Source organism: Trichoplusia ni, chromosome 4 (genome assembly GCF_003590095.1).
Source record: "Trichoplusia ni isolate ovarian cell line Hi5 chromosome 4, tn1, whole genome shotgun sequence".
Lineage (NCBI taxonomy): Eukaryota > Metazoa > Arthropoda > Insecta > Lepidoptera > Noctuidae > Trichoplusia > Trichoplusia ni.
The window spans coordinates 13,658,196-13,683,226 of record NC_039481.1 but is presented as its reverse complement, the minus strand read 5'-3'; the positions used below and the strand labels follow the sequence as shown (position 1 = coordinate 13,683,226).

Below are 25,031 nucleotides of genomic sequence, written 5' to 3'. Positions count from 1 at the left end.
AGACATCGAATACGAGTTTTTGTCGAACCGAGTTCTCGATTTGGAATGTCAAACGTCAAGTTGACGTTTATTCGAAAAAAGAACTGTTCAAGTTTCGTTACAGCATATTGAGCTTATTAAGACGTTTCGTTTTTTGCTCGAATAAATTGAAACCGCGTCGAATAAAAGTGTTTTTTATTTAATGTAAAAACTATTTTAATAAGTGTATAATTCAATACAACAAGCATTTGAACTTTTGAATAAGAAAGAGGCTCCTTATAAATCCTCGTATTTCTCCAAACAAAAAAGGTTTTATTTGCATTTGTGTAACGTAGTAAAAGTTTAATCAAAGTTTTTGATGACTTTTTCTAATTATTCGAGACAAGAGCTAGGAGATGTCCGTTATAATTAAAAAACCAAGAGTTTTAACGTCAACATTATACAATTTTATTACAATCAACTTGATCTTACCTGGATCTGAGTTAATTTTGCCTATGAGGATATTTAAAACTAATAAAAATTTGGACACTCTACATTCAGGTTATGATGAAAACTTTTTTTGTATTAAGAAGGTCTGAAAGAATAACTAAACGCATAATTGAAAAAAAAAACAAAGTGTATCATTGGCTGTACAAAGTATCAGTATTCTATTAACACGGAAAATACACAAAGAAGGTTCTAAGTAACGTGGGCTTTCCTTATTAGTAGCTTCACTAACAAAAGCAGGGAATCACCATTAAAAATCGCAAAATCGCAGCAAAATGTCTTAATCTTTTAGCACTGCCATTTAGCTAGCTTATCGGTAGCTTCATTCTACTAAAAGCGACTCGAAAATCAGACGCCTTACTGTTTAATTTGTAATCTTTAAACAAGGAAATTTACTCTCGTTCTTACTCTGGCTTTTAAACGAAGTTTAAAAAAAAACGTAGTTTTTTGTTAAACAATTTTGCGCAGATAGATTCCTTTTTTCTTAATGAAGCCTTATAAAGCTCGTTAACACTATCTGGAGAAATTAATAACGCAACATAGACAAAAAATAAAATATTCTTAAGGCTGAAATAATATAGAGTGATCTTTCAAACTACACTTATAATAACTTTTAAAAGTAGATATTTGTAATTTACAAAACTTACCCCAAAAAACTTTACAACCCCACATAGTATCAAGCTATTGATTAAGGCTAGATAACTCCTCATTCACGACATGATACCCCGTTTAGTTGCTGCAATTAAATGGATGGATGGCAGTAATATGAGATCATGGAAGGCGTCGGCAAGGCGAGTCAACGTGGTCGTTACATTCCCGTACGACCGGTCACTGAGGCACGCCGATCAATGTTCACTGACTGTTCTAGCTGCTTAGATGGTACGATTCTATTGATGTTAGAAATAAATATGGAGCATAAGAAGTTGTTGTTGTCAATGATGATATTTTTTCTGCCGTTTTTGGTTTTTGGGTCGAAAAGTGATGAGCTGATCTGGTCTATACAAAATAAATAGGACAATTTTGGAGCAATCAGATGTTTTGCTCCATCTTTTCGGTTTTTTTTACGCTAAAACTTTATTCGACTACTAATCAAGTGGCAAAGACCATCATATTTCACAACACATAAATAGATGCTCCCGTATCTGAATGCAAACATTTCATCTAACTCTGATCCCAACTGCCCATAACCGCATAGAAAAAAACTGTCAAAACAATCGACGAAAACAATCCCGATCCATAAATATTAAAAAGCTCGATGTCACGATCTATTCGAATTTGTCACCGAGTGGCTTAACAAAAGGTCCGATGATTGAATCCGGATAGACAAGACAATACAACTATTGTTTAGTAACTAGCGGAGCAAAGGGACTCGTGTTTTGGCAGCGTTTATTTCGGGATTCGATGTAATTAGCTGTTGCTGTGAAGTGTCTTGAAAGGCACCCGTATTTATTAACGCTAGGATAGATTTGAGATGGTGAAACGAGATATTATGTAAGTGTTATTTCGACGATTTTTATCATCGATGAAACGTCAAAGTAAACAGCCATATAGGTGTTGCTTATTTTTAATGGATACTCTTGACTAAAATGTCTATTTTAAATCCGTTTTACGTTTAAGAATACTCCTAAGTCCAGGAGTAAATTTTAAAAGATTATACTATAAAATCGCTTCTTACAACTTGGATATATTTAATTCATAGTCACTTTAAATTCAGTTTAAAACAGTGAGATTTCTCTGAAGTCTGTACTTTGCGGTTATCTCCTGACCTCAATAACAAAGTATTTGTGGTGAGAATTTGCGTGTTTTACAAACACGTCACTTATAGATGACGTTTTTGTTCATTCATTAAGTGACAAATACATTAATCATTCCATTGTTAGTTAGAAGTGTTAAGTCTGTAGAAAAACGTTACAAATAAAGGTTTACTAAAAAAATGTGGAGCCATATTAGGGTTTGCAATATATTCGCTATTTATTTTTTATTTGTTTCAAATTTATATTCTCCACGTACGATAAAAACAATCCTAGACCGACGGCAAAATAGATATAAGTTACATGTTCTAAGTAAAACAAATAGTCATCATCAATCTGAATGCTATAAGTAATATATATCCATTATTTTCCGCGTTCTGACGCACCTCGCATTTAAAATACCTTGTTTTATTTACGGTCAATTAAACAGAAGATAAAACAGTCATTAAGGAAATAGAAGCAGTATTCAGGAAATATTTAAAATCACAAATCGAATCTCGGAGGGATGAAAAAATACGAAAATATAAAATAAATGGCAAATGGCAAAATTGGGGATTTCCTATTGTCTTCTATCAATAGACCCCTGTTTCACTGTTAGGGGTTGTTATGTTACCCCCTGTCAATGGAACGATTCGTTGCAGGAACTGTTTCCGGTAGAAAATTTGGGGAAGTTTTTGTATTATAACCAGACATTATTGAGTTAGTTCTGTCCGAGTGTAATTGTTCTTTTGTTTTGGCTCGAGGGTTCGTATTTGTTTTTTTTTTTTAGAAGAATATGGCTTGATTGGAAATGAAATTTAAGAGTGCTACGGATCGTTTTTTAGACTAGAAAAATTGGATTAAGTCGGTGTTTTAATTGTATGAAGAAATAATTTAAACATTTTATTTAATTTATTTCAAGTACCTAGATACTCAGACGACAAAATCTTCTACGTGTAATGGTGCTGCCTATTAATGATAAATATACATGAGGAAACATGCTCTAGGTCACACTGTTTCCATATACAAACTACAAATGTCTTATCACTCGCGAGAGAGTCCCAAACCGTCTTCAGTTAAAGAACAAACGCTGTTCTTCCAAATAGCTACGCATAATCTCCCCACAACCAGAACATTCAAATCACATCAGACGCGCGTCAATCTTCAAATAAATATCTCTAAACCACATAACCACATCTCGACGAACGTTCGACACTCTAATACCGGTAATGGAAGTCGACACGGGCCGGCTCCGTTCGATTTTCCGAATCGTTTGCGTCGAACGCCCGCCGAACGAACGCCAGATAACGAGAAATGTCTCGACTATCGTTTTATGTGCACCGTACGAGATTTCGTAAAGATTATGCACCCTATTACCCTATTATAGGCGCTCTAGTTTTAAATAGGGGTTGAAAGTGGAACGTATTCTGCGATAGTGTTTTTTTTTTCTTTTATCTCTACAACATCTCTTTGGGTGTAGAGTGAGTTTTAAATGCGATGCGTGGAATTTGACACACATTTGTGTAAGTGTCCTCATTGGCGCTGTGTCGGGGTATTCGCCCCGTGGGTTAGGATTGCACGTGCCATTCTAGAGCGTTTCTTTGTAATCTAATTTTACTTATCGTAAATTATACTCACCAGAAAATTTGTCTTAGAAGAACAACGGACATCCCCGCGTTATCTGTAACAACAAACAGTTTCATTAGTATGATTCAAATAACTCTACATTACCGAATACAGATTTATGTTCAACAACTAAAGTTTTTTGTCTGTTATTACCTACGCAATATAACCAGTTCACTTCGATATTGCATAATAATATAGAAAAACACCCTAGTCACCAATAATAACTGGAATAATAAAATAAACATCAGCCCACATCATACGTTAGTATTCTACCCGTCCTCCATAAGATCACATGAATCACGGCGGCTCTACAATATTATGTTATTCTATACGATTCAATGACATCATCGGCTCCTAAGTAAACAAAGCGATGGTTAGGTATAGCCTGTGTTCTCCGTGTTTTCATAACGCAGCTGTAGAACAGAAGGTCCACTTTGAATAACTCTTGGAAATAATGACGGTTGTGTTTCGTAAGCACTGAGTAATAGTTTATTGATGTTTGATGAATTATGAATACAGTTATCGAATGGGAACTTATAATGTTAATTAGTTTAAAGGTATAAACATCTTTTAATATAAATGTACGGTACTTGAATCTGAATTTGTTTCACAAATTGTACTTAAATTCTAACTATTGCAAATTAAGATTGGAAGAAGATTAACCTACAATTTGCACTGTATCCTTTCCTTTCTTTAAGAGTATTAACCAGATATATCTAATTATAAGTTAAATCTTGTTTTTTTGCTTTGCTATGTTACTTCTATAAGAACCTCCCACTTTTGATATTAAGGCAGTGTTAGCTAAGTGTACAGCTGAACTAGAAATCGTAAACACAAACCAAAAGCGCTAAACTTCGGTAGCATGTTAACACGCTTTATCGATACGCCCACCACCGTGTACGGTTTGTATGAGCTTGTTAACATTGCATGGCATGGAGCTTCTGACTTGTCCTCATTGTTTCCTCTGCTCTACCCACGCTTTGAAGACAAAAGATTGCTATTAATCACCTTATTGTGTGGAAGCTAAGAGGTTGTGGTCTCTTAGATGTCCGATTGGAAAATAACATTTTGACCTCAGAATTGACGTGATAAGTGAGTTTGAGGCTCTTGTTAATGCGTGTGAATTACAAATGATGGTCAGTGATTAATACAAAATTAAATTTTCCCACGGTGCGGTTTAAAATTTGACTACGGAAAAATATTGATAGGCACTTGCTTTTATCCCTACCAATATCTACATGACTTAATGATCTTTTTAACTGAATATTTTCGAATACACTGGTATTAAAAGTATTGATAATTTTTGAACATTGAATTCTTGTTTATGGCTTGCAGGCTTTTTTGGTATGCGTGGGTTTTTAAGGTTATCTAAAGTCTGGCTTTTTTGTTTGGCTAACACAAATATTTTAACGACTTATTACTATGTGGCGACGTTATTTAAAATTCCACTTTATTACTCGGAAACCAATATGTTAGTTCAAATTATTGACTTGCTCACAATTGAGCAATTGAAGTTAACTGCGATATTCAAATATTTCCTTGGCGCGAGCTATAACCAAGTTCGTTAAAAAAGTCACCCTATTCGTTAACTGGTATACAATTGGTCGAAAATAATTACGATATTTACATCTATTATACCTCATTATTAAAAGTTACACGTGTGTAAGCATTAAAAACTAGAATGAACGCATTAACAATGAATGCGTGCATCCGAGTTATTTATTGACTGAACAAAGGCGCGGCTTGTTTTGCAGTAATAAAAATGTTGTGTTGACTTAGATATAAATGATATCATTATGGTTTAACGTTGAATAAGCTATAGAGAGCACGCAATGTTGTTTGCAGAGATTGTATAGAACACGATTTTGTAATTAGGTGTGTGTATTATTAATGACGTCTATTTATCTTTTTTTTGTAGGGCAAGTTCATTTTCGGTTGTGTTTGCGGTTGTGTGTCAAACATAACATAACACAATGGCTAGGTTACTATTTTGTGGAACACGTAAACGCATCGTATATCAGCGCTGGCCGTGACAAACCATTGTTTTTAACGTAAAACTACAACATTTTAACAACTTTTTTGTTCTAATAAACCAGTAATTTAAAACGTGGCATAAAAATTACAAATTTGAAGTAAACATAACCGAACCGCACGCGTTACTCGGGCGCACGCGTTCACCTCGCCTCGCGTGTCATTACTCCACTGAACGCAATTACTAATGCAACGTCTGGACTGCATTATGCGAGATCGCGCGCGCCGCAACTTATGCAATAAAGCACCGCGTGAAGCAGGGATTTTACATTACCTTAATGAAAGTGATAATATTTGGAATATGGTTCGAGGCGAATGAAATTAATATTGTAGAGGCTACGATATTGTGTAAAGTAATTACTTCGTGTAAGCAAGCAGAGTAAATTATGGGATAGGATGGTGAAATATATTTCTTGTTAATATGATAATGTTTTTCGCTTCAATGAGTCCTATGGTTATGGTGTTGGTAGGAGTTATTCAAATTTTGTGTATCTTCATAAATGGTATCTTGCCGCAGCATTTTGTCAACCAAGTCACCAAACAAACATAAATTGACTTTAATTTAATTTTAATTTGGCCTTTCCATCACATAAACAACCAAAATATACAGCGAGCCTTTAATTATGGAGATATATAAAAACACAATCTCGTGGTACCAGGGGTGCATACCAAAACAGGCTGACATGGCTTAGTTAATCAGTCGGATGCTAATCCTACATCGTATTTGTCTGGCTGCCGCGACATTACTCCTGGATACGATCCGGGGATTCTGTCCTCAGGGGACAAGGGACTCAGAGATCACCGACCCTGCAGAACAGGGTAGGTAGCACTTGGTTTCCGGGATTAAGGACTTATGATCCGCAGGTCAATGAACACCTGAGTACAGTTTTTTTCGAAAAAAACCTATGTTTTGTTGAGCCATCTTGTAGTTTTGACGACATTTGTAGTTGTCAGAATCTGATTGCGATTGACCGTTAAAACTTTTTGTTCGATCCTTTTTTTATTTGTACATAATTAATCTTGTAACATTGAGCTCACTTCAATAATTATAATTAATGTTTCGCAGATTAATACCATTGTGAGGATGCTTAATTAATATCCAAGAGATCAAAATGCACAAATAAATAACGTACTCATAAGTATTGAAAATATTATCTGCAATCAAATAATGTAAGTTGGACTTTTTTATGAAATTAATTAATTTTATGAGGGAAATGTCGGATAAAAGTTATTTTATTATTGCTGATCAAGCCTTAATAATCATAGAAGAAAGTCATCCAATCGGTGAAAAGTACCAGGGGTGCATAACTAAACAGGCTGACATTGGGCTTAGTTAATCAAGGCGCCTCTAATCCAGCGCTCTATTTGTCCGGCTGCCCGCGACATTAGTCCCGTGTCCGATCCCGTGCCCGCCGGGATTTGGGTATTTATCCCGGATCCCGTACACATTTTGTGCGCACTCTTGATTGGCAATTTGGAATTAACATTTTAACTTTTTTTCGTAACGAGATTTTTGACACATTCGTTTTTTCAAAGTAATAAAAATGTGTAAAAAGTATTTATTGTACGTAATTTTCTTCTAATAAAAAGTATTTTTATACACATAACTTTTTTCATTGTCTATTTTTATTAGTCGTAACGTCCAATGACCTAACTTCTTTTGTCACAACTTGTATTACGATTTGAAAAGTATTTATTCGTAAAAAACTTTTCTTTGTCTTGAAGTAAAAGTAAGGTAAGAAAGTTCAATTCACAACCAAACTGTTTCATTGCGTTATATGTGGCGTTTCACACAAGTCGTATCGGCCATGTGCTACCAAGGACATGTTACAAATATGTCACACACGTGGCCACCAACGGCTCATGTAGTAATACTTATAATATTTATGTGTTTACAGTAAGGTCCATCAAAACATGGCCGATGCAGTTACGAATATGATGATACCCAATATTAAGAATTGTAATGCAATGCTGAATCCAGTATGACGACCAGTAGGTATTTGAGATTTAGATAGTCTTATCCCTTTTATGATCAAGTAGCCGAGAGCATAAAAAAAATAATTAAAAATAACTAACAATAATTATAATCACTGTGTTGATAATACGCTTAATTGCTAAGCTGTTGTTGATTTAGTAACAGAAAATTGAATCCCTTAGTCGAAAAGGCTGCTCCAGTTTTTTTTATAAAAAGGCACTGGCATCTATTTGTTCAGCCAAGATTGCATGGCTTTGTTACTTAAGCAACCTGAAATAGCTTTGCTAATAAAGTTCTAAATCAACAAGCTACATAGAAACAGTTTTTTTTTTGTCTTTTTTACTGACATTTTCTACGCGACCTCATAACAGTTTAAAATAATCACTACTGCTTACTTTTTATTTGTTGGCAGAATAGAGTTGTGCTCTTGGGACGTTTTGTAGCGCGACCGACAAATTATTATTTTTTAAATTGATCGTTATCTGTTCGGTCAGAACTTTTGGGGAACGATTTTAAACGTGGAATACAAATAAACAAAAAATATTTTGTTTTTGTGAAATATTTTTTCGAACTGGGTTACTTTTTTCTTAAAATAAGAAAAACGATAATGGGGACGGAGTCTTTTGCCCTGTAGTGGGACAACATGGGCTTATAGTATTAATATTAATTAATTGTAACGTATATTTTTTGAATTATCAAATAAAAATTAAATAACTTTGATGTGGTTAGCCGCAAATTCTGTCTGCATAAACTTGTTAGTGATATAAATGATATAAACTTAAACTAATTTTAATTATACGATAGCAGACTTAAGTTAGTTAGTTATTCAGTTATTAATAGAACCACGGGTGACGGGAACTTTGAATGAACCAACTTTATGTATGAGAACTAGGTGCGTCTTCACGCCTGTCTAAATACGTGGGGGTAGGTACAGACGTAGGATTGTTTAAAACTTAATTTATTTTTTATAATAACTATCGTGAGACTGATTCATTATTAAATGATGTATCGGTTTACTCACGCGTATTTATCGGGGTAGCCCGACTAGTTTCGGACCCAACCGGAGTCCTTAATCATGAGCAGACGCGGCGGGATCGCGAGTTATTTTATTTAGAATCCGTTGTAATAATATTTTCCTTTTTATACTAGTTAAATTATGGTAATCATTTTCTATTACGGTATCAGCCTAGTTTACACCTATTTTTTTCCGAGAAAATAATTGACAGATCGTGCTCAGACAGAGCCACATCACAAAATTAATAAAGGCTTATCTGACAACTTTGTGATTATTGATTGATTATTAGAGATATTTTTACAAGTTAGATCAAATGAGAACCATCGACACCTATGAAAAGTGGGTTGTAATTATTGTTATTATATGAAAGTCTCCGTCTTCTTTTTGTACAGATGATGTAGAATCTAGTATTGTGGCTCTGAAGTGGCTTTACACAGCTTTGAAAATTATTTTGATATTTTGATTTCCTCACAATGTGTCCTTCAACATGTTTTTTGGTCTTCCAATGTGAGTAATGTTGAAATAAAACACTACTTTCTTCACTACTCTTCCTTCTTTTGTTTTTCAAGTGAAAGGGTATGATTGGCATAGATGAAGTAAGACTTCAGCAACAAAGCAGTTAATTGTTTCCTCCCATGAGTGATGGGCATCTGGTCCTACAATCGCTCCACAAAGATACTGCGGATGTATTAATCTGTGATACGGGCCTTAATGGGACGAATTAAACGATACTGTACAGTAAGCGACAAAAGTTTTATTGTTCGACGTAAGGCTTTTTATTTTGAACTAAATATTAGAGATATGAGTAACCATTGTAATGTATCAATTTGTATATTTACTGTGATTGGGAGTTTGATTATTTTCAGTTTCTTGTTTATCAATAGACTTTAAGATAATGTGTCGCAAATAAAAAAATCATCATCAGCCCAGCCTTTTCTCAACTATCTTGGGGTGTGTGTTTCCCAAGGAGGGACTGCCTATCTGACCTCCGCAACTCAGTTACCTGGGCAACACGATACCCCTTAGTTAGACTGGTTGCCTGATTTTCAACCTACTACCTGTCACCGTCAAAGATGTCTGAATAGCAGCCGGTAAAAAATATATTTTCTCAAAACCCAATAGATTGTAGGTATGTTTCTGAATTTTGGACTTATTCGATTTTTTTTCTAGAACTTTTGTCTCCGCCAGTACTTACGGTGCTCTGTTTCACGTATCGGTACAGTCGAATATATAATGATGGACGTATCATAACTATTGCCAGAGAATGGCGGTTTAAACTCGGATGTCTGCCAATTTTGCCAATTGATACACCTATCTCTATTTGGCACGTGGATATCGCGATTGACCATTTCACTCGTTTTTTTTTTGTTTTAAGACATTCAATAGTAGTCAAAATATCACTTTTTAAGCCAACGTAGTAAAGAAAATGCACTTAAAATTTGATATCCAATTCAAGGGTTGCTGAGTGCATTTTCTGAGAAGAAAACTACAAGTAACTTCCAAAATGAAATAAATACCGCCTCTTTTTATGTTTTTATTATAAACTCCCAGCCTCACGGCCAACCGAGACTCATTCAGTCAGTTACATTCCCCAGACAGACGTTATTGGATTATCTTAATAGGAAACAATTACTATGTCCCTGGATAAAGTGGAAACATTTTAACATTACAATCTACGACAGACAGATTTTTATTTAGGGGCTGTACTATTGTACCATGTGAATAAATACCCTTTTCCGCTTACACGCTGAAAAGAAAGAGAATAAACAATAATGTGCCAGTTAATTCAGCCCTCTAATTGCGCACCTGGCAAACCCTACGCTACAAATGCCAATGGGGTAAATGGGTCAGCTTGGCATTTGTAGGGCACTAACCTGTCACTGCTGCTGCATATTTTTGACCCCAATACAAGACACGTGGCTTTGGAATTCTTGGTACGTACACACCTAAACAAATAGTCAGCAATTTAGGGTTGATTAGTTTTTTGTTGAGGAAATGAAAACTGGCGTTCCTTTGAAAGTAATTTTGCTGGCGCAAAAATGTTATGTTGACTTTTTTGTTTAGGGGATTTAATAGACACTGAAAAGTTAAGAACTATTCTGGATTTGCTTTGATGATCTTAAATCATTGCCACAAATAGCTTCCATGATAATACTAAACAAAAAAGCGTGTTATTAACAATTAACTAAATAGCCCTAAAGACTTATTCAAAAAAAATGAATCTACTTTCTATCTACACACGTATGGAATACAGTTCTATCGTAGGGAGCAAATATTGGCAGCCATAATACGACGTGCGTCATAAACTAACCACTGACAGTTGGACATTTTTATGAAATTCGCGCCATTTTTGACGGGTGCACTAACAGCGTCATTGTCACACAATTTGGAAGTTATCCAAACTGGATTCGTGAGAATTTTTATATTCTATTCCATTTTATTCTCGTTTGTGGGGTTAATCATTTTAGTGGTACCTAAGTTGGAAATTAAGTATTACTTGAATTGGTCATAAGTAATTAGTTTTTGACGAAGATTACATAATTGTTTTCAAGCTTTTTAATTGAAAATTTTATGAAAATTGAACAAACTAGGATCAAATTAATGTCTTAAGTCTCAATTTATTTTAAGACTATCGCTTTTCTTTTACTTATAATGGTCCTTTAATTTTTTTGAGTTAACCTGCAGCAAAACTCATGTTAATAGTCATCTATAGACTAATGACAAAAAAAAATTACCATGTCTATGACAAGCCATAGAGAACAAGTTTTGGGCACAATCCAACTCCATTCACTTGCTATTTAATTAAGATCATAAATTCGTAGCGTGCGCTTGATATATCCATAACTTGCTGAGAACACGCCAACTGACAAGACCGCTTCAGTTACTCCAACTAACATAACTGACGATTTGCAAGTAAATGGACAGAGAAACTTCAAATCTGATTAAGTCTTCCTACTTCTTTGAAAAAGTCTGAACATCAATAGTGTAAGTGAATGGGAAGTCTTGAGGAAGGTTATAATTATGAGCTTAATAGAGAAGAGCTTGCGACTTAAATTATCAGTCATGGACATCTTTTTTTAGATTCAAACAATATGTGAGAACGGCAGAGGTTTCTATATTGTTTTTTCCCCTTTCATTTGATCCACCGCAACCGATTGAACAATATAATTACAGAACATTACTATCTCCAATAGCAATGCAATTCGAATCTGTAGCTACACAAAAACCAGTCGCCTGGGCATCCACCGCTAAAAATTCTACTCTCGAGAACCAAACCCAGGAAATCCGTTTGTAATCGACGTACCGTTGCAGCGATGCGTCTAACGGGACCCCACACACAAACATACAATTATACCAACACCGGAAAGTATACATTGCTTCAATTCTAAAATGATTGTGTAACTACACAACCATTGTACCTTAACCTAAGCATCAATGGAATTCAAAACTCTTAGAGCTCAACCAAAATTGGTTGCTTTTTGATATACATTTCGTACAATGTACCTATATTTTAAGTCATCATTCATACTCTTTGCGCCGTCACGATCGGCCTGGGGCTTAATCTAATTTAAAATTCATCCGACCAACTGAAAAAGTCTACTTAATTTGACGCGGGAGACTGGAGGAGACACTTTTCAAATCTGTCGGGTAGCGTCTTGAGAGCGCGTGAGGGCACATTGACCGCCCTATTTAGGGGTTACCTCTTTGAATTTATTTATAGTACATTGCGCTTCAAGTTGTATTTAATTAGAAGCTGGTTATGATAAAAGCTGCGATGGAGTATGTCATTAGCGATATGATCGTGAAGGTCTATTTGCTGAAGCTATTAGAATGCAAGTGCATGCTAATCATAAGTATGACTTGCTTGAACGAATTCATTAATTATTATGAAGCACTTAACGTTTAGAGCATGTTCAAATAAGATTAGCATTCGTTTATGTTCTGAAAGTTTCTTAAGAATAAATTTGTTGGAAGTTAACGGTAACTTAAAGTGCTTGGAAATAATACTTGTACAGAGGAGCTGGCACGGTAGTTTTATAGCGAGTTGCTTTATTGTGTTTTCTTCCTTATTGGATAGTTAAAAATCCAATTTATATTTGTTTTCTAATAAAATAACTTAATTAAGGGAAAAGAATGAGTCGTCATCAAATCACTTGCCGGGAGGTGGCATGCCAATTGCGCTGTTGACGTCCTGCAATGGCGCAAAACATCGATCTCATTCCAGTGCCAAATTGCAAACCGAAAATTGCAGCTTGTTCGCGTTTTATCGACGCTTCCAGCTTCAAATATCGTTACTAAACTCTCGTTAGCCCGGTAATGAATGGTGTGGCAAACGGATACATCGTTTTGCACCAAGCAGGTGGTATAGCTATCTCACATTAAATAGATTGATGTCGGTCTCCCTTCGTTCCAGTCGCCACTTAGTATAATTAAAACCTTTAAGGATTTTACACAGAATATTCGGTTTTAACTACAATTTTCGCTTTTCAAACGCTTTGAAGGGGTTTATCGGGCCACCTCGTGATTTTTGGCCGAAAAATATCACGAATTTCGTCCGAGTAAAACGAATTCAGAGAATTTTGTATACGTTTGGTGGTGTTCTGATTTTATTTTTTTACAATAAGCAAATTGGATATTTGTGTATGTACAATAAGACTTTATGTTTAAATTGATTTGCGGTTGTATGGGCATTGGTTAAACTTTGAAATTTTGGGTCAATTTAACAAAAAACATTTCTTCGCCTCTTTTAAGCCGATGTATCCCAAATGCCTACCGCTAAACGAAAACCGTTGAATCCATCAGTCAATTACACAAGCTGAGCAACTTAATAGTAAAATGTGGGAGTGCGACGATTCTTCCACTTATCACCATGTGATAGCATCAAGGCCCACGCTCACAAATTGTGGACATTATAATGGCATTAAATAACGCTTTCGTTCGCGTCACGTTGTTATAAGACGTTTACACGGTTCATGGCGTTAATGCAGATGGGAGTGACGATGGCTCAATAAGGAAGACGCTGCAGATTGATGACCGTGACCGCAGTTTGATTCTAGATGTTCTTGAGTTGTGAGAAAGTTTAAAGATTGTTGAGAGAGAAATGATAAGAGGTGCGTATTTGTTGGGGGTAATAGCGAATGTTATAAGTCACAAAAATGTGTTAAATTGTGTAGATATCCCAAAGGCAAAAGGAGAGAAGAGAGAGAGAAAGTTAATATAAAATGATGCAAGTAAAGAAAAAAAATCATAACGTCATACAGTACAATAAAAAATTGCACCAAATTAATGAAATTTACATCAAATTACAAAGCTTCCCATACTGCAACTACCCAGCCATATAATTTGACACATTAATACCCGTGGTTAACTTTCTAATTGACAGAACCGTCATCTTCAACATTCCTTCTTGTGACACCACAAAACGTCAAGTCGTGTTCACACCACATTAGTGATTTATTCATTTTTAACGGTCTCAAGCCCGAATCACCTTATAACCTTGATTCAAAGTTTTAAAATACAGTGGGAATAGGGTCTGCATTCAGCATTTGTTTTGAGAGATGATTGGTTATAACTCTGCTATTGTAAATGGTTTTCTTAGTGACCATAGTCCATACTAGACAATTGGAATGGTTGACGTCATCATAGTAAGATTGAATGACTGTATTGGTATCAGTGTATATTGCAGCTTCATCTTCAATTGTCTCTAGAATAAGTGTTTTAGAGTGATACGAACTCGTTGTACATATTTTGAAAATTCATAGATCGAATCTAATAATTCAAAATGTTTGCTGTCTAACTACACCAAACTTGACTAACTTTTACGTTTTTTTTACATTATTATTTTTCGTACGTTTTTCGTATCAGGCCATGTATTTAGCTTGAATCACATAATTTGCAACATCAATAGTCTCAGAATACTTCATTAACGGTCTTCTCGATATAAATGACGTACAGTCCAGCTTGATACACTAAAGCTTGGTTATTTGTATCATTTGCTTCCGCTTCCTTATGCACATGATAACTTATCTCACTAATCAATTAAGAGTATCTACAGTTTCTTTGATCAACTCTATATTAATGAAATGAACTGTTTGTATGCTATCAGGGAGATAAGATCTGGATTGCAAATACATATAAAGACTGAAGAGAATCTGTTTATTTATGAAAGGTAAAATAAAATTACAAAAAGGTAAAATATAATTATATATTAAATGATGCAACGGTTTACTCACGCGTATTTATTGGGTTTGCCCGACTAGTTTCGGTCTCTACTGGAGTCCTTAATCATGAGCTGACGGTGCGACGGGTCGCGAGTCCGATAAATACACATAAAATTAATTTAGCAATGAGTTATCCTCATAAAAGTTACTAAAAAAATATTACTAGTAAGAGAAATTAATTTGAAGCTGAAATTGTATAAAAATAAAATAAGTTGATCGAAGTTGGATTTATTGTTAACCACTTACACGTATTTTAATAAAACTGAACCAGTATTTACGATAAATTGTATTGGAAAGTTGATCAATTACGTTTTTGTGAACAAAATTAACTTGTTATAGGTATTTTATTTTATAATTTGTCAGCGTTTTAGATCAATTAGATTAGTATTGACGTAATATTTGTGTATAGACGTCGTTTTTTTATTAAATGAACATCTTTTTTTATGTCTGGTTTGGTCTTGAAGATTCTTAATTTTTATACTTGAAGATTTTAGCTAGATTTCGAGAAAGAAATGACCCAATTGAGTTGCATAATAGACATTTTGAAAAAGTCATGTATTTTAAATGGTCCAGCATTGTCGTCCCAATTGCCAATTAAGAATTTAAATTCAAGATTCTTATCTCGACAAAGATCTAAAATTTAACATATGAGTGACAAAGCACGTCCACAATTAAGTGGGCAGTCATTCAATAAGCACAAATTGTATGAAGTGTGGTATTATCCTATTAAATGGCCGTGTCAGTTAATTTGTTCATGAGAATGAACCGCATCCGTCTTGCGAAGGAAATTGGTATAACTAGGTAGCCGCGATTTTGTTTCGGAGAAATCATACACCTAATTCTAGTCAATTTAATTTATTAGACCAGGCTATACATGTCCCACTGCTGGGCACCGGCCTAAAACTGTCGTATTGGGAAAGTTTGAAATTGTCCACCACGCAATTTAACTAATATTAGCCGTAAAGCATATTTTAATGGTTAAAAAAACAAAGACAATAAACTAGCAACATGCATCACAAAATTTAAACCGTTTGACATTTTCTTTTCTTCGCATGTTGCAATATTTTTAAGAAAAGGTAAAACTAACTAATTGTAAAATTTAAATTAAAAGAATAATGATCGGAAGTTGGATAACGAACACTTTTCAATAAATATGAAGGGATACAAGATAGAGCTGAAACAACTATTTATTAATAAATTTACTTAGCTGAGATACTGCAGAATATTAAAGGTAAAATAAATAAATCAAAAATCCGTTTATACATAAATCAAAATTTCATAAATCCTATTGGTATTTTAACAAAAGCATAACTCATACCAAACAGTTATTGGTTGACAATAAGGTTAGCAATAAATAATAAAACGATGCATTTAAGTTACATTAATGTTCACAAAACTTAGGCTGAATCAATTTGTTCAGTTACTGAAACGCTCAGTAAAGTTACTAACTATAAATCAAACAGTCAGATAAAGCGGTTTAGGATAATGTTGGTCTAAGCTCAAAACTTTCCAGCTACGGAATCCGAAGATTACTAAGTTTATGAAAAAATCTAAAGCTTCAAACATTTTGGAAAACGTTATTGAAATTTAATCTTTGACCACTTTCGAAAGACATCTATATTAAAAACTATGTACGAGTATTATAATTTAAGTAATACACCTAGACTTACTCATTTTTTTAGGTGTAACTTACTTTAAAACGATATGAAATTTGATGGGTGCTTTTTTAATATATCGATACAGCAATAAATAATACCCAAATAAATCAAATTTACCACTTAAATACATCACTCGTTTACTTATTTATTTATTGTTTGTATAAAAAAAAACAAGAATTTTAAATCTATGGAGTATAGATACCATCAAAATTGTTCCCAAGCCAATTTGATAAAACTCAGATAAACATGTAACACTGACAGCCGAAAAAACGAAACTAAACTGGAACCAAATTCTTCGATTTCGACAGCTAATCCATCGTCAACCTTTTAAAGTAATTGAACATCTTCATGTTTGTCATCAACAAATTCTAACGTTTCTTTTTCCCCAATAAAAGGATCGTTTACTGTGATACCTTCGCTGTCATTCATCACTTGAACCTTATCCAATAAGACAAAGAGCTCATCACAATGGGATCGGAGGGCTTTCCTCGGAGCGACTGTTCACTCCCTAGGGCCCTTTGTAATCTGCATCGACGATTTGTGTTCCGCACAATAGGGGGATCATTTAGGTTCTCCTTGCCTCCAGAAATGTATTTTGGTATAACTTGAGATGTTAAATGTGTGGTGTTGGAAATTTGCTTCTATGTATGTCTGTTTCAAATGAATTTATTGTATTAGTTGTGTTAGTAACAAGGTTTAGTTTATATGGATGATCTTTGATTGGGATGCTTTAGAATGAAACTGATATATATTTGCCAGGCAGTCGAATACTAAATAAGTTTAATTTAAACATTTTACCTAAGTAATAGGTGCATACTAAATTCGTAATGTTTGTTAAAAATATGTAACATAAGTGTCATTATAAGTAGTTATTTTCTATCGAGTTGAAACCTAAAAATAATTTGCAAGCAAATGAGATCACAAAACCATTTCCATTTACTAACGTACTCTACATATAAGACTTCTCTTTCCGAAAGCTACCGGGATATCAAAGCAACCTCCGAATGTTTTAATTTCAATCAACCGTTTCAGTACACAACACAAAGCGCAAACAATCAAAGTCTATCAATCACACCGAAGATCTAACGTTACTTGACAGCCAGAATGAAATTGCCGTTTACAAACCTCTCCAAATATATGATTCAATTTCCATCTCTTTGCTCTGTGAGACGGGCTTCAGTATTGTCTAAGTCTGCCAACCTTTAATCTATATCATCAATTCTCAGTGTCTCCCCACGACCCCTTAAGCCCCCTTTACGTTTCGGACGCTTTAATGCACTTAAAATATTCTATAGTGTCATAAAAGGAGAGTAAGTTACGAGGCTCTGGAGAATAGTCTCGTGTTTTAGTGATGTTACTAGATATATTAAACTACGCTGAGTCATGAATAAATATTCTCTGATATTTGAGAGGTTGGAAAACAATTTTGTTTTCATGTATTACTAAAGAGTAATTTTATTTCAAGAATATTGCAGGCGTGCTTATAAAGGTTACAGCCGACAAACTGATAAAGTTTCGCAGAAAAATTCAATTGAATATAAAATTTTCATCTCGAACTTGAATTTACAAAAGTTTAAATAAAATATACATTAAGAGAAACACTTGTCAAACATTAAAACAGTTGGCTCACTAATTCTTATTCACGGCTATATTCCGAGCGGAACATCTCGGAACACTTCAGAACTTGGTCCTGCATATCGTGTTCCGTTGCACATCACTACAGTTCCACACTCCCGGGATTAATAGTGGAACTAGTTTTACTATCTGCTTTTATATAGTTATATTATATGCGTTTCGTTACGCTACTGAGTCCCGCTAAATCCTGCGAGTCGCATTTATTATTATAATGTTCGGCATTAATTTTGCTTTCGAACTTTGATTCTCTTGTTGGTTATTTAAAGTTTTAGGCACAGGAAATTGGTGGTTTGGCCGGAACTTTTCAAGGTTTGACTTCAATTTAATAGGTATAGTTATGGAAGAGAATAACGAAATATTAAATTTATTGGTAAAAGTAAATAACTATCAAATATGTTTTATTACACCAGTTAAATTAAAAGCCTGCAACGGATAAGGTATCTAAACATCAACATATCGAAACAAACAGAATCGATTATAAAACTCAATCATTACGAGTGAATGATATAAATTCGTATCGAATCGGACACACCGCGTTATCGGCCGAATTGAATCGAGTTGATAATCGATTCGGGCATGTTTGATTACGAGTGTTTGCTCGTTTGTGCCCGCTGATTGCAAAACGTCAAATTGAATAATCGTGTTGCAATTATTGCCGTCAACATTTTCAATGTTTACATCCATTTGTTAGTCGTGGAGATTTACATAATTTTCGGGACGGTTATGTGTGGAATAAATTGTTTGTGAAACTTGGTTGGCGACGAAATGTTTTTTTTTGCTTACTGTATGCGCTCGAGCCGTTCGTTTTTTGATACTGATGAAATATACTTGTATTTCATGCTGAATAATTATTTGGTTATTAAGGCAATATGCGAAAAAGGAGTTAAGATAGCGAACAAAAATAATACATTTTAAAACACTCATAAACAAAATAACACAGTAGATCTGTTCATAAACATGAATACATATATCGGAAAAGTTGAAACACTGAAGAAAGTACATATCCTCGTCTCGCATTTTTAAAAGCTCACAATTTCCATATCCATATTCACAAGTCCAATCACCGCATGTAACAACGCAAACATTTAATGAACAAAAAACATCGTACAATAAACTGACAACAGGTGCGGTTTGTTCCTAATCAGTTATTCAGGCAACGTCACAATTCATTATTCTGCTCTCGTTCGTATATACGTCAAAATGTAGAGGTCTGTTTGACAAAATTAAGCGGTTCCCGCTTAAAGCAGTCAAGGGTACGCGATTTATTTTTGGTGCGACTGTTGTTTTAGGTGAAATTTTAATATGTAACGTTAATAACGACGTCAGATGAAATGATGTTGTGTTGGATATAATATGAGTTTTAAGTGCCTCAATTTGGAGAGTTTTGTAGGCTTAGAGAATGTAATATTAAAGAAAATATTTGCCACTCAACACATCCAATTTTAAAGTACAGTGGCCCCATAAATATTCGAAATTAAATTACCATCAAATTGAAATCTTAACACTGAAATAGAATAATTTAAAATAGTTACTGAAATATTTTATGCACCCCAAAAATTCAGTCTTGATGGAATCAAAATTGAGTTTACATCATCCAATTTGGATTCGCGGGGTGACCTCATCGCACGCAATCAGCTGTTCAAACGCGAAAATATCTTTAGCAAACATAAACAGACGGAATGCGTACCGAATTCGGTTGTATCAAGCCGATAGACGAGTACGAAACGAACTGCCCAATTAGAAACATACCAATAATGAGTTGTCAAAACAAGGGTTACAATCCGCAACCGCTGGAATGTTATTCAATCCTATTTCTTCAACTTTAAGGTGCAATATCCTTCGTTACAAATAAAAATTGAGTTCTGTAAATTTAATGCCAAAGTTGAATTGTGAAAGTTTAGTTTACGTTGCGTAGGATTTGTTTAAAGTTTTAAAGCAGATCCACCAATTAGCGTGTTGCTCTTTTTGGTTTGAAATTGTATTTCATTTGAGTTTGTTCCGGTTAACCGCACAGGAAACTGAAAAAGGGTTTATGCTTTAAAAGAGCAAAGATTTTCGACATCAAATCGATATCGATTTCAGTACCAGAATTCTTTGTCCAAAAATTTCTTTTCCACCTTAAGGGGTACTTAAATTGACGAAGAGGTGTAGAGAGATGAAATATAACTCAACGCATCATAAAATATGAAGTGTCAAATCCTAACTGATGCCATTTTCAAAACCGAGGAGGTCACAAGTTGAAATGTCGACTTTAATGGCTTTATTAATCTTCGATGTAATTTCCTTGTGAGTGATGGATGGTGACTGATGACATCGAAAGGTTATCACTGAGGGATGAAACTGATGAAAGTCTGCTCAACATCGGTCCATATGAAAATTATACTTGCAGGTTTTGTAATGGCTGTTAATAACGTTTCATGATTTTGTAAATCTTTAGCTCTCTTTATAAAAATGACAGGATGGAACGTGACTTGTAGCAGAGAAAACTAATTTTCATATTTAAGCGATTTTTTCATCGGTGACTGTTATTGAAGTTTTCCTTTCAATGAGATCTTACTTGGATTGTTCGAAATGATTCTAATTTTATGCTTTTTCTGTTGTCGTTTTCACAATAAACAGCAACAAAATGTTTGTCAAAAATCATCAACAGATATTGTTACGGGTTACGGACGTCTTATTACAGGCATAACTATTGGATTGTAATTAAATTGAGGACATACGTGACTTAGAAGGGTCCTGAAGGCTTAGGAGAACTCGCACTGACTTAATTGGATATGACCTTTGAGGTCACACGTGTACTGGAATTATGCATGAATTTGGAATATTAGGGGCAGGATACACCATGCAGAAATTTACAAATAACAGTAAATTTCACAAAAAAATACAGGGACACTTAATACATTATTTAAGTCAAGATCATACATTCTTAGTCACTTAAAGTAAGTAGAAAACGTAGATACGTTACATACTCAAAGGTTTTTTTTTATGTTTAATAATAAAATTCCACGAATCAATATAACAAGTATGCACTCACGAGTCACGATAGTTCTCGAAACGGGACTCACCTGCAAACGACAGACATTCATACATTAGACGATGTAGACTTTGCTTAGGGCGCAATAAGTGAGTTTTCTATTCAAACCACATTTCTTTATAAAAAAATGTAAAAACCCTCGTCGTCCATGCAAAGAGCGGCTTTTAAACGCGGGGTCAAAATACCGTGGGGTGCGAGTGATAAGTGAGGGCGGGATGTGTTCCCTCCATCATTTTAGTGTTATTTATAGTATTGGTACTATTTTTTATCGTTTTTAGTGCATTTAGGGGCAATGGGCTTACTGCTGGTAGTTCTCAATCCTGTCGATTTATGCGTGTTGGTTTAACCTTTGTACTGAGAAATTTTTGGTACGTTCTTGGTGCATTTCGCTTGGTAAAAAGTTTTATCGTTTATTTGAGACATTGTTTCGTTTGAAATCAATATAATTATATTGATTTCAAACGAAATTTATGTGGGCCTTATGCTTGAAGGTGTATGGGATTTATCTTTAAGGTTACTGTAGCTATTGTCAAATAATAAATCCTTGTAGATGCGTAGGATATTCTTTCAGTCCCTATGTGATATATTTTTTTTCCACTACTTTCTCTTTAATAAAGACCTATAGTCGGCGAATATACTTGACTTATTAAAATCATGTTCCTCGCCCAAGTTGGCAAGTTGACCTTTACGCCAAACTCTTATTACAAGATATGAATAACTTAACATCGTCGAGGCCCACCAGGCATTTTCCTTTGCGCTAAAGGACCCGCGTTCAACACAAGAATGATTTCAAAACAACCCTTCGCCTGTGATTGCTAAAGGCTAGGTACGAATATCAAGTTACTTTAAATGTAAGAAATACAAACGGGAAAATTAAATAAAAATAATACATTTTATGAGTAATATTAATTTGGTAGGTTATTATACCAAACGTAAAACCTCGTGTGGAAAGCAGCATAGCTAAGATTCCTTCATAGCTCTGTTCGGTTAGAGGTTTAAGACTCTTGCGAACATATTGTGCATCAACTATCCGATCAAAACGTGGTTTTAATTTAATCTTTACAAGACAAACTAGCGAATTTACTCCCTTACCATATACAGAAATAGGCTGCCCCTAAAAATAGGCCGTCATTCACACGATACTGATACGAGGCCGACTAAACTTTTGAAATGGAACTCTATTCAGTTTGAGGAAATAAACAGCGGTACTTTGTGGCAGATTTAGTGCCAGCGATGTACGGCTATGTTTTATTGGGTAGTTTCGACTGGGTAGCGAGATAGGTAAATTGTTACTGGTGATTGGTGACGTAATAGACGACTTTCAGGAAAGTTTTTTATTACTTGCATTTATTTGATTGGAATATCTTCGTCCAAATGCAATGACAACAACTATATCTTTCTTATGTTTTTTACACTGAAAGAAAGATCACCATTGTGCCGTTTATGCTGTTTATGCACAGTATGTTATTTATAGCTTATTTCAATCTTTCTTTATTTTTAAAGTTAAAAATAAAGCAAAGGGCTAAATTTAACCCATCAAAAACAAACTTAAACATATGTTTTGTGTCTGGTTAACTCTGTTTTATAATGTACACCCAAACTAATAAACCAAGCACTTAATGCATTGATACATTATTAGCGTAGTAGTAAACCGTTAAACCTCATTTTTGTTCAAGATTGTGAAAAACCGCGGCTTAAACTCTGCCATCGGGTGATGCATCAACCATAAAATAAGAAGTGAAATAGCAAAAAAGGATATTTTATTAAGCATATGCATAATACTTAATTTCCTAAAGAAAATATCACATTTTTCAATTTTGATATCTAAATGTTTCACATTGTCAATCCAATGTTTATGTATCCACCACTGATTACATTATCATCACTTCGTCACCGAATATCGTGTTACCGTGATACAGAAATTCGTTTACAAACACACAGATGTGCACGCACATAAGCGTCACCTAAGTAACGTGATACAGCACTGTCAGTAGGGAACTGGGGACTAGGCTCCCCTACCACGGTCTCATAACGAAAAAACCTCGCAGTTGAAGAAGCGAGAGAGCGCACTACACTGTATAGGGCGGTATCTCTCTCTACAACCGCAATAGTTGTAATTTAAAATGTGGTGGTAAAAGAACAGGCGCCAATACCCCGCCACACTTTCATTGTTCAGACAAAGATTAGTTTAGAAAAGTTATGCAGATACGACACTCGATACGATCGTGTTTTATTTGTGAATTATTTGAAAGCTTCTGCTAGTTTATGATGCTTTTATGGGATTGTTTCGCCTGAAGCTTGCAATGGATTTGAAAATTTGTCTTGTGTTTTCGTTATTTTTAAAGTATTTTAAGTTTACAAAAATATGCAATTGAAGTCTTTATTTTTATTTCATAATATGCAGAAATATATACAAAGTTACTAATTCAGTCGTCTTTATAACAGAAACCATGTATAATTCTACTACAATACATAATATATTTTGCTTGCGCATTAGATCTCTGAATTTCCGTGTTCCAGTAGACAAGACAAGCAGTATTATTATAACTAAGTAGACTAGCTTGTCGCTAGGATAACACGGAATAGTTTCTGTAGTTTCCAGTTATAATACAGACATAGTTCAGAATGTCAGAAGGGACGAGAACCGCGCTCGGCTTTCATGTGGTCCCGAGGTGACAAAGAGTAGATATTAAACAGATGCGACACAAATTCATTTGTATTTTAAAGATTAATATTTTAACAAAAAAAGATTGAGAATTAAATTTAATTAAAAAATGTGTGTAATTGTGTATTATTATTTTTATAGTAATTCGTTTTAATATAGTGTGAGAATGAAGTAGCGTCAGTAAAACTCGTATATTGTGTGCAAATAATGCATAATAATTAGTTTTTATTTGTTAAATAAAATTGATTCTATTTTTCGTGATAAAAACTTGGAGGCGTGTGAATTTTGTAAAAGAAACCAGGTCTGCTTAATAAACAGTGCTCTACTTTTGTGATACGAAAGATAAGAAAATGTGCATACAGTCTGCAACTCTTATCAATGGCCTACTCTTGTTTTTATTTGTAAACACAACATGTTTTGGCTATCAACGACCTATTAAAGCATTCTAAATATTGACATAGTAAATTAAACAGTGACTTTCCTTTGTAGTTATTTGTTTAGCATTGCTAAACTGTTTAATCAAACAATCCGGTTCAAAGTTACGTCAAAATTCAGACATTTATATCAATTCGAAATCCTCAAACAATAAATTAAAATATTTAACAATTAATAAATTAACAATTCTATACCTTCACATTATTTGCAATTCGTTGCCCCAAAATTCCTTCAGCCGTGTAGGCACAAAAGTTAAACCGTGTCACCATATTTCATCATTGTCAAAGTGTAATATTATATTCTGTGGCGCAGATTTCATACGCTCGGTGGAGATTCGCGTAGACGTGCGGCGTCGGGTTCTGCCACTAGTCAATAAAAGATCCACTGCGGTTCGTGTTACGAATGGAAAAACTAAAAATGTTTTTTCATCCGTAGAAAAAGAAAAAATACTTGGTGAATTTTGAATGATGTTTTGTGCGATTTTTTGTGGCTTGAATAGGTAAATACCGGTAAAATTCCATTGTTGATTTTTAAGACTATC

General features: G+C 34.4%; 1 protein-coding gene across 2 annotated transcripts in view; it reads right to left on the bottom strand.

Annotated features, from left to right (window-relative positions):
• Positions 1–25,031, bottom strand: part of LOC113493121 (leucine-rich repeat-containing G-protein coupled receptor 5-like) — a 240,709-nt gene that overhangs the window by 181,458 nt on the left and 34,220 nt on the right. For both annotated transcript variants that reach the window (XM_026870943.1, XM_026870941.1), the window contains exon 2: positions 3,834–3,876. The gene's annotated coding sequence lies outside the window, so the exon portion shown is untranslated. The remainder of the gene's footprint in view (positions 1–3,833; positions 3,877–25,031) is intronic.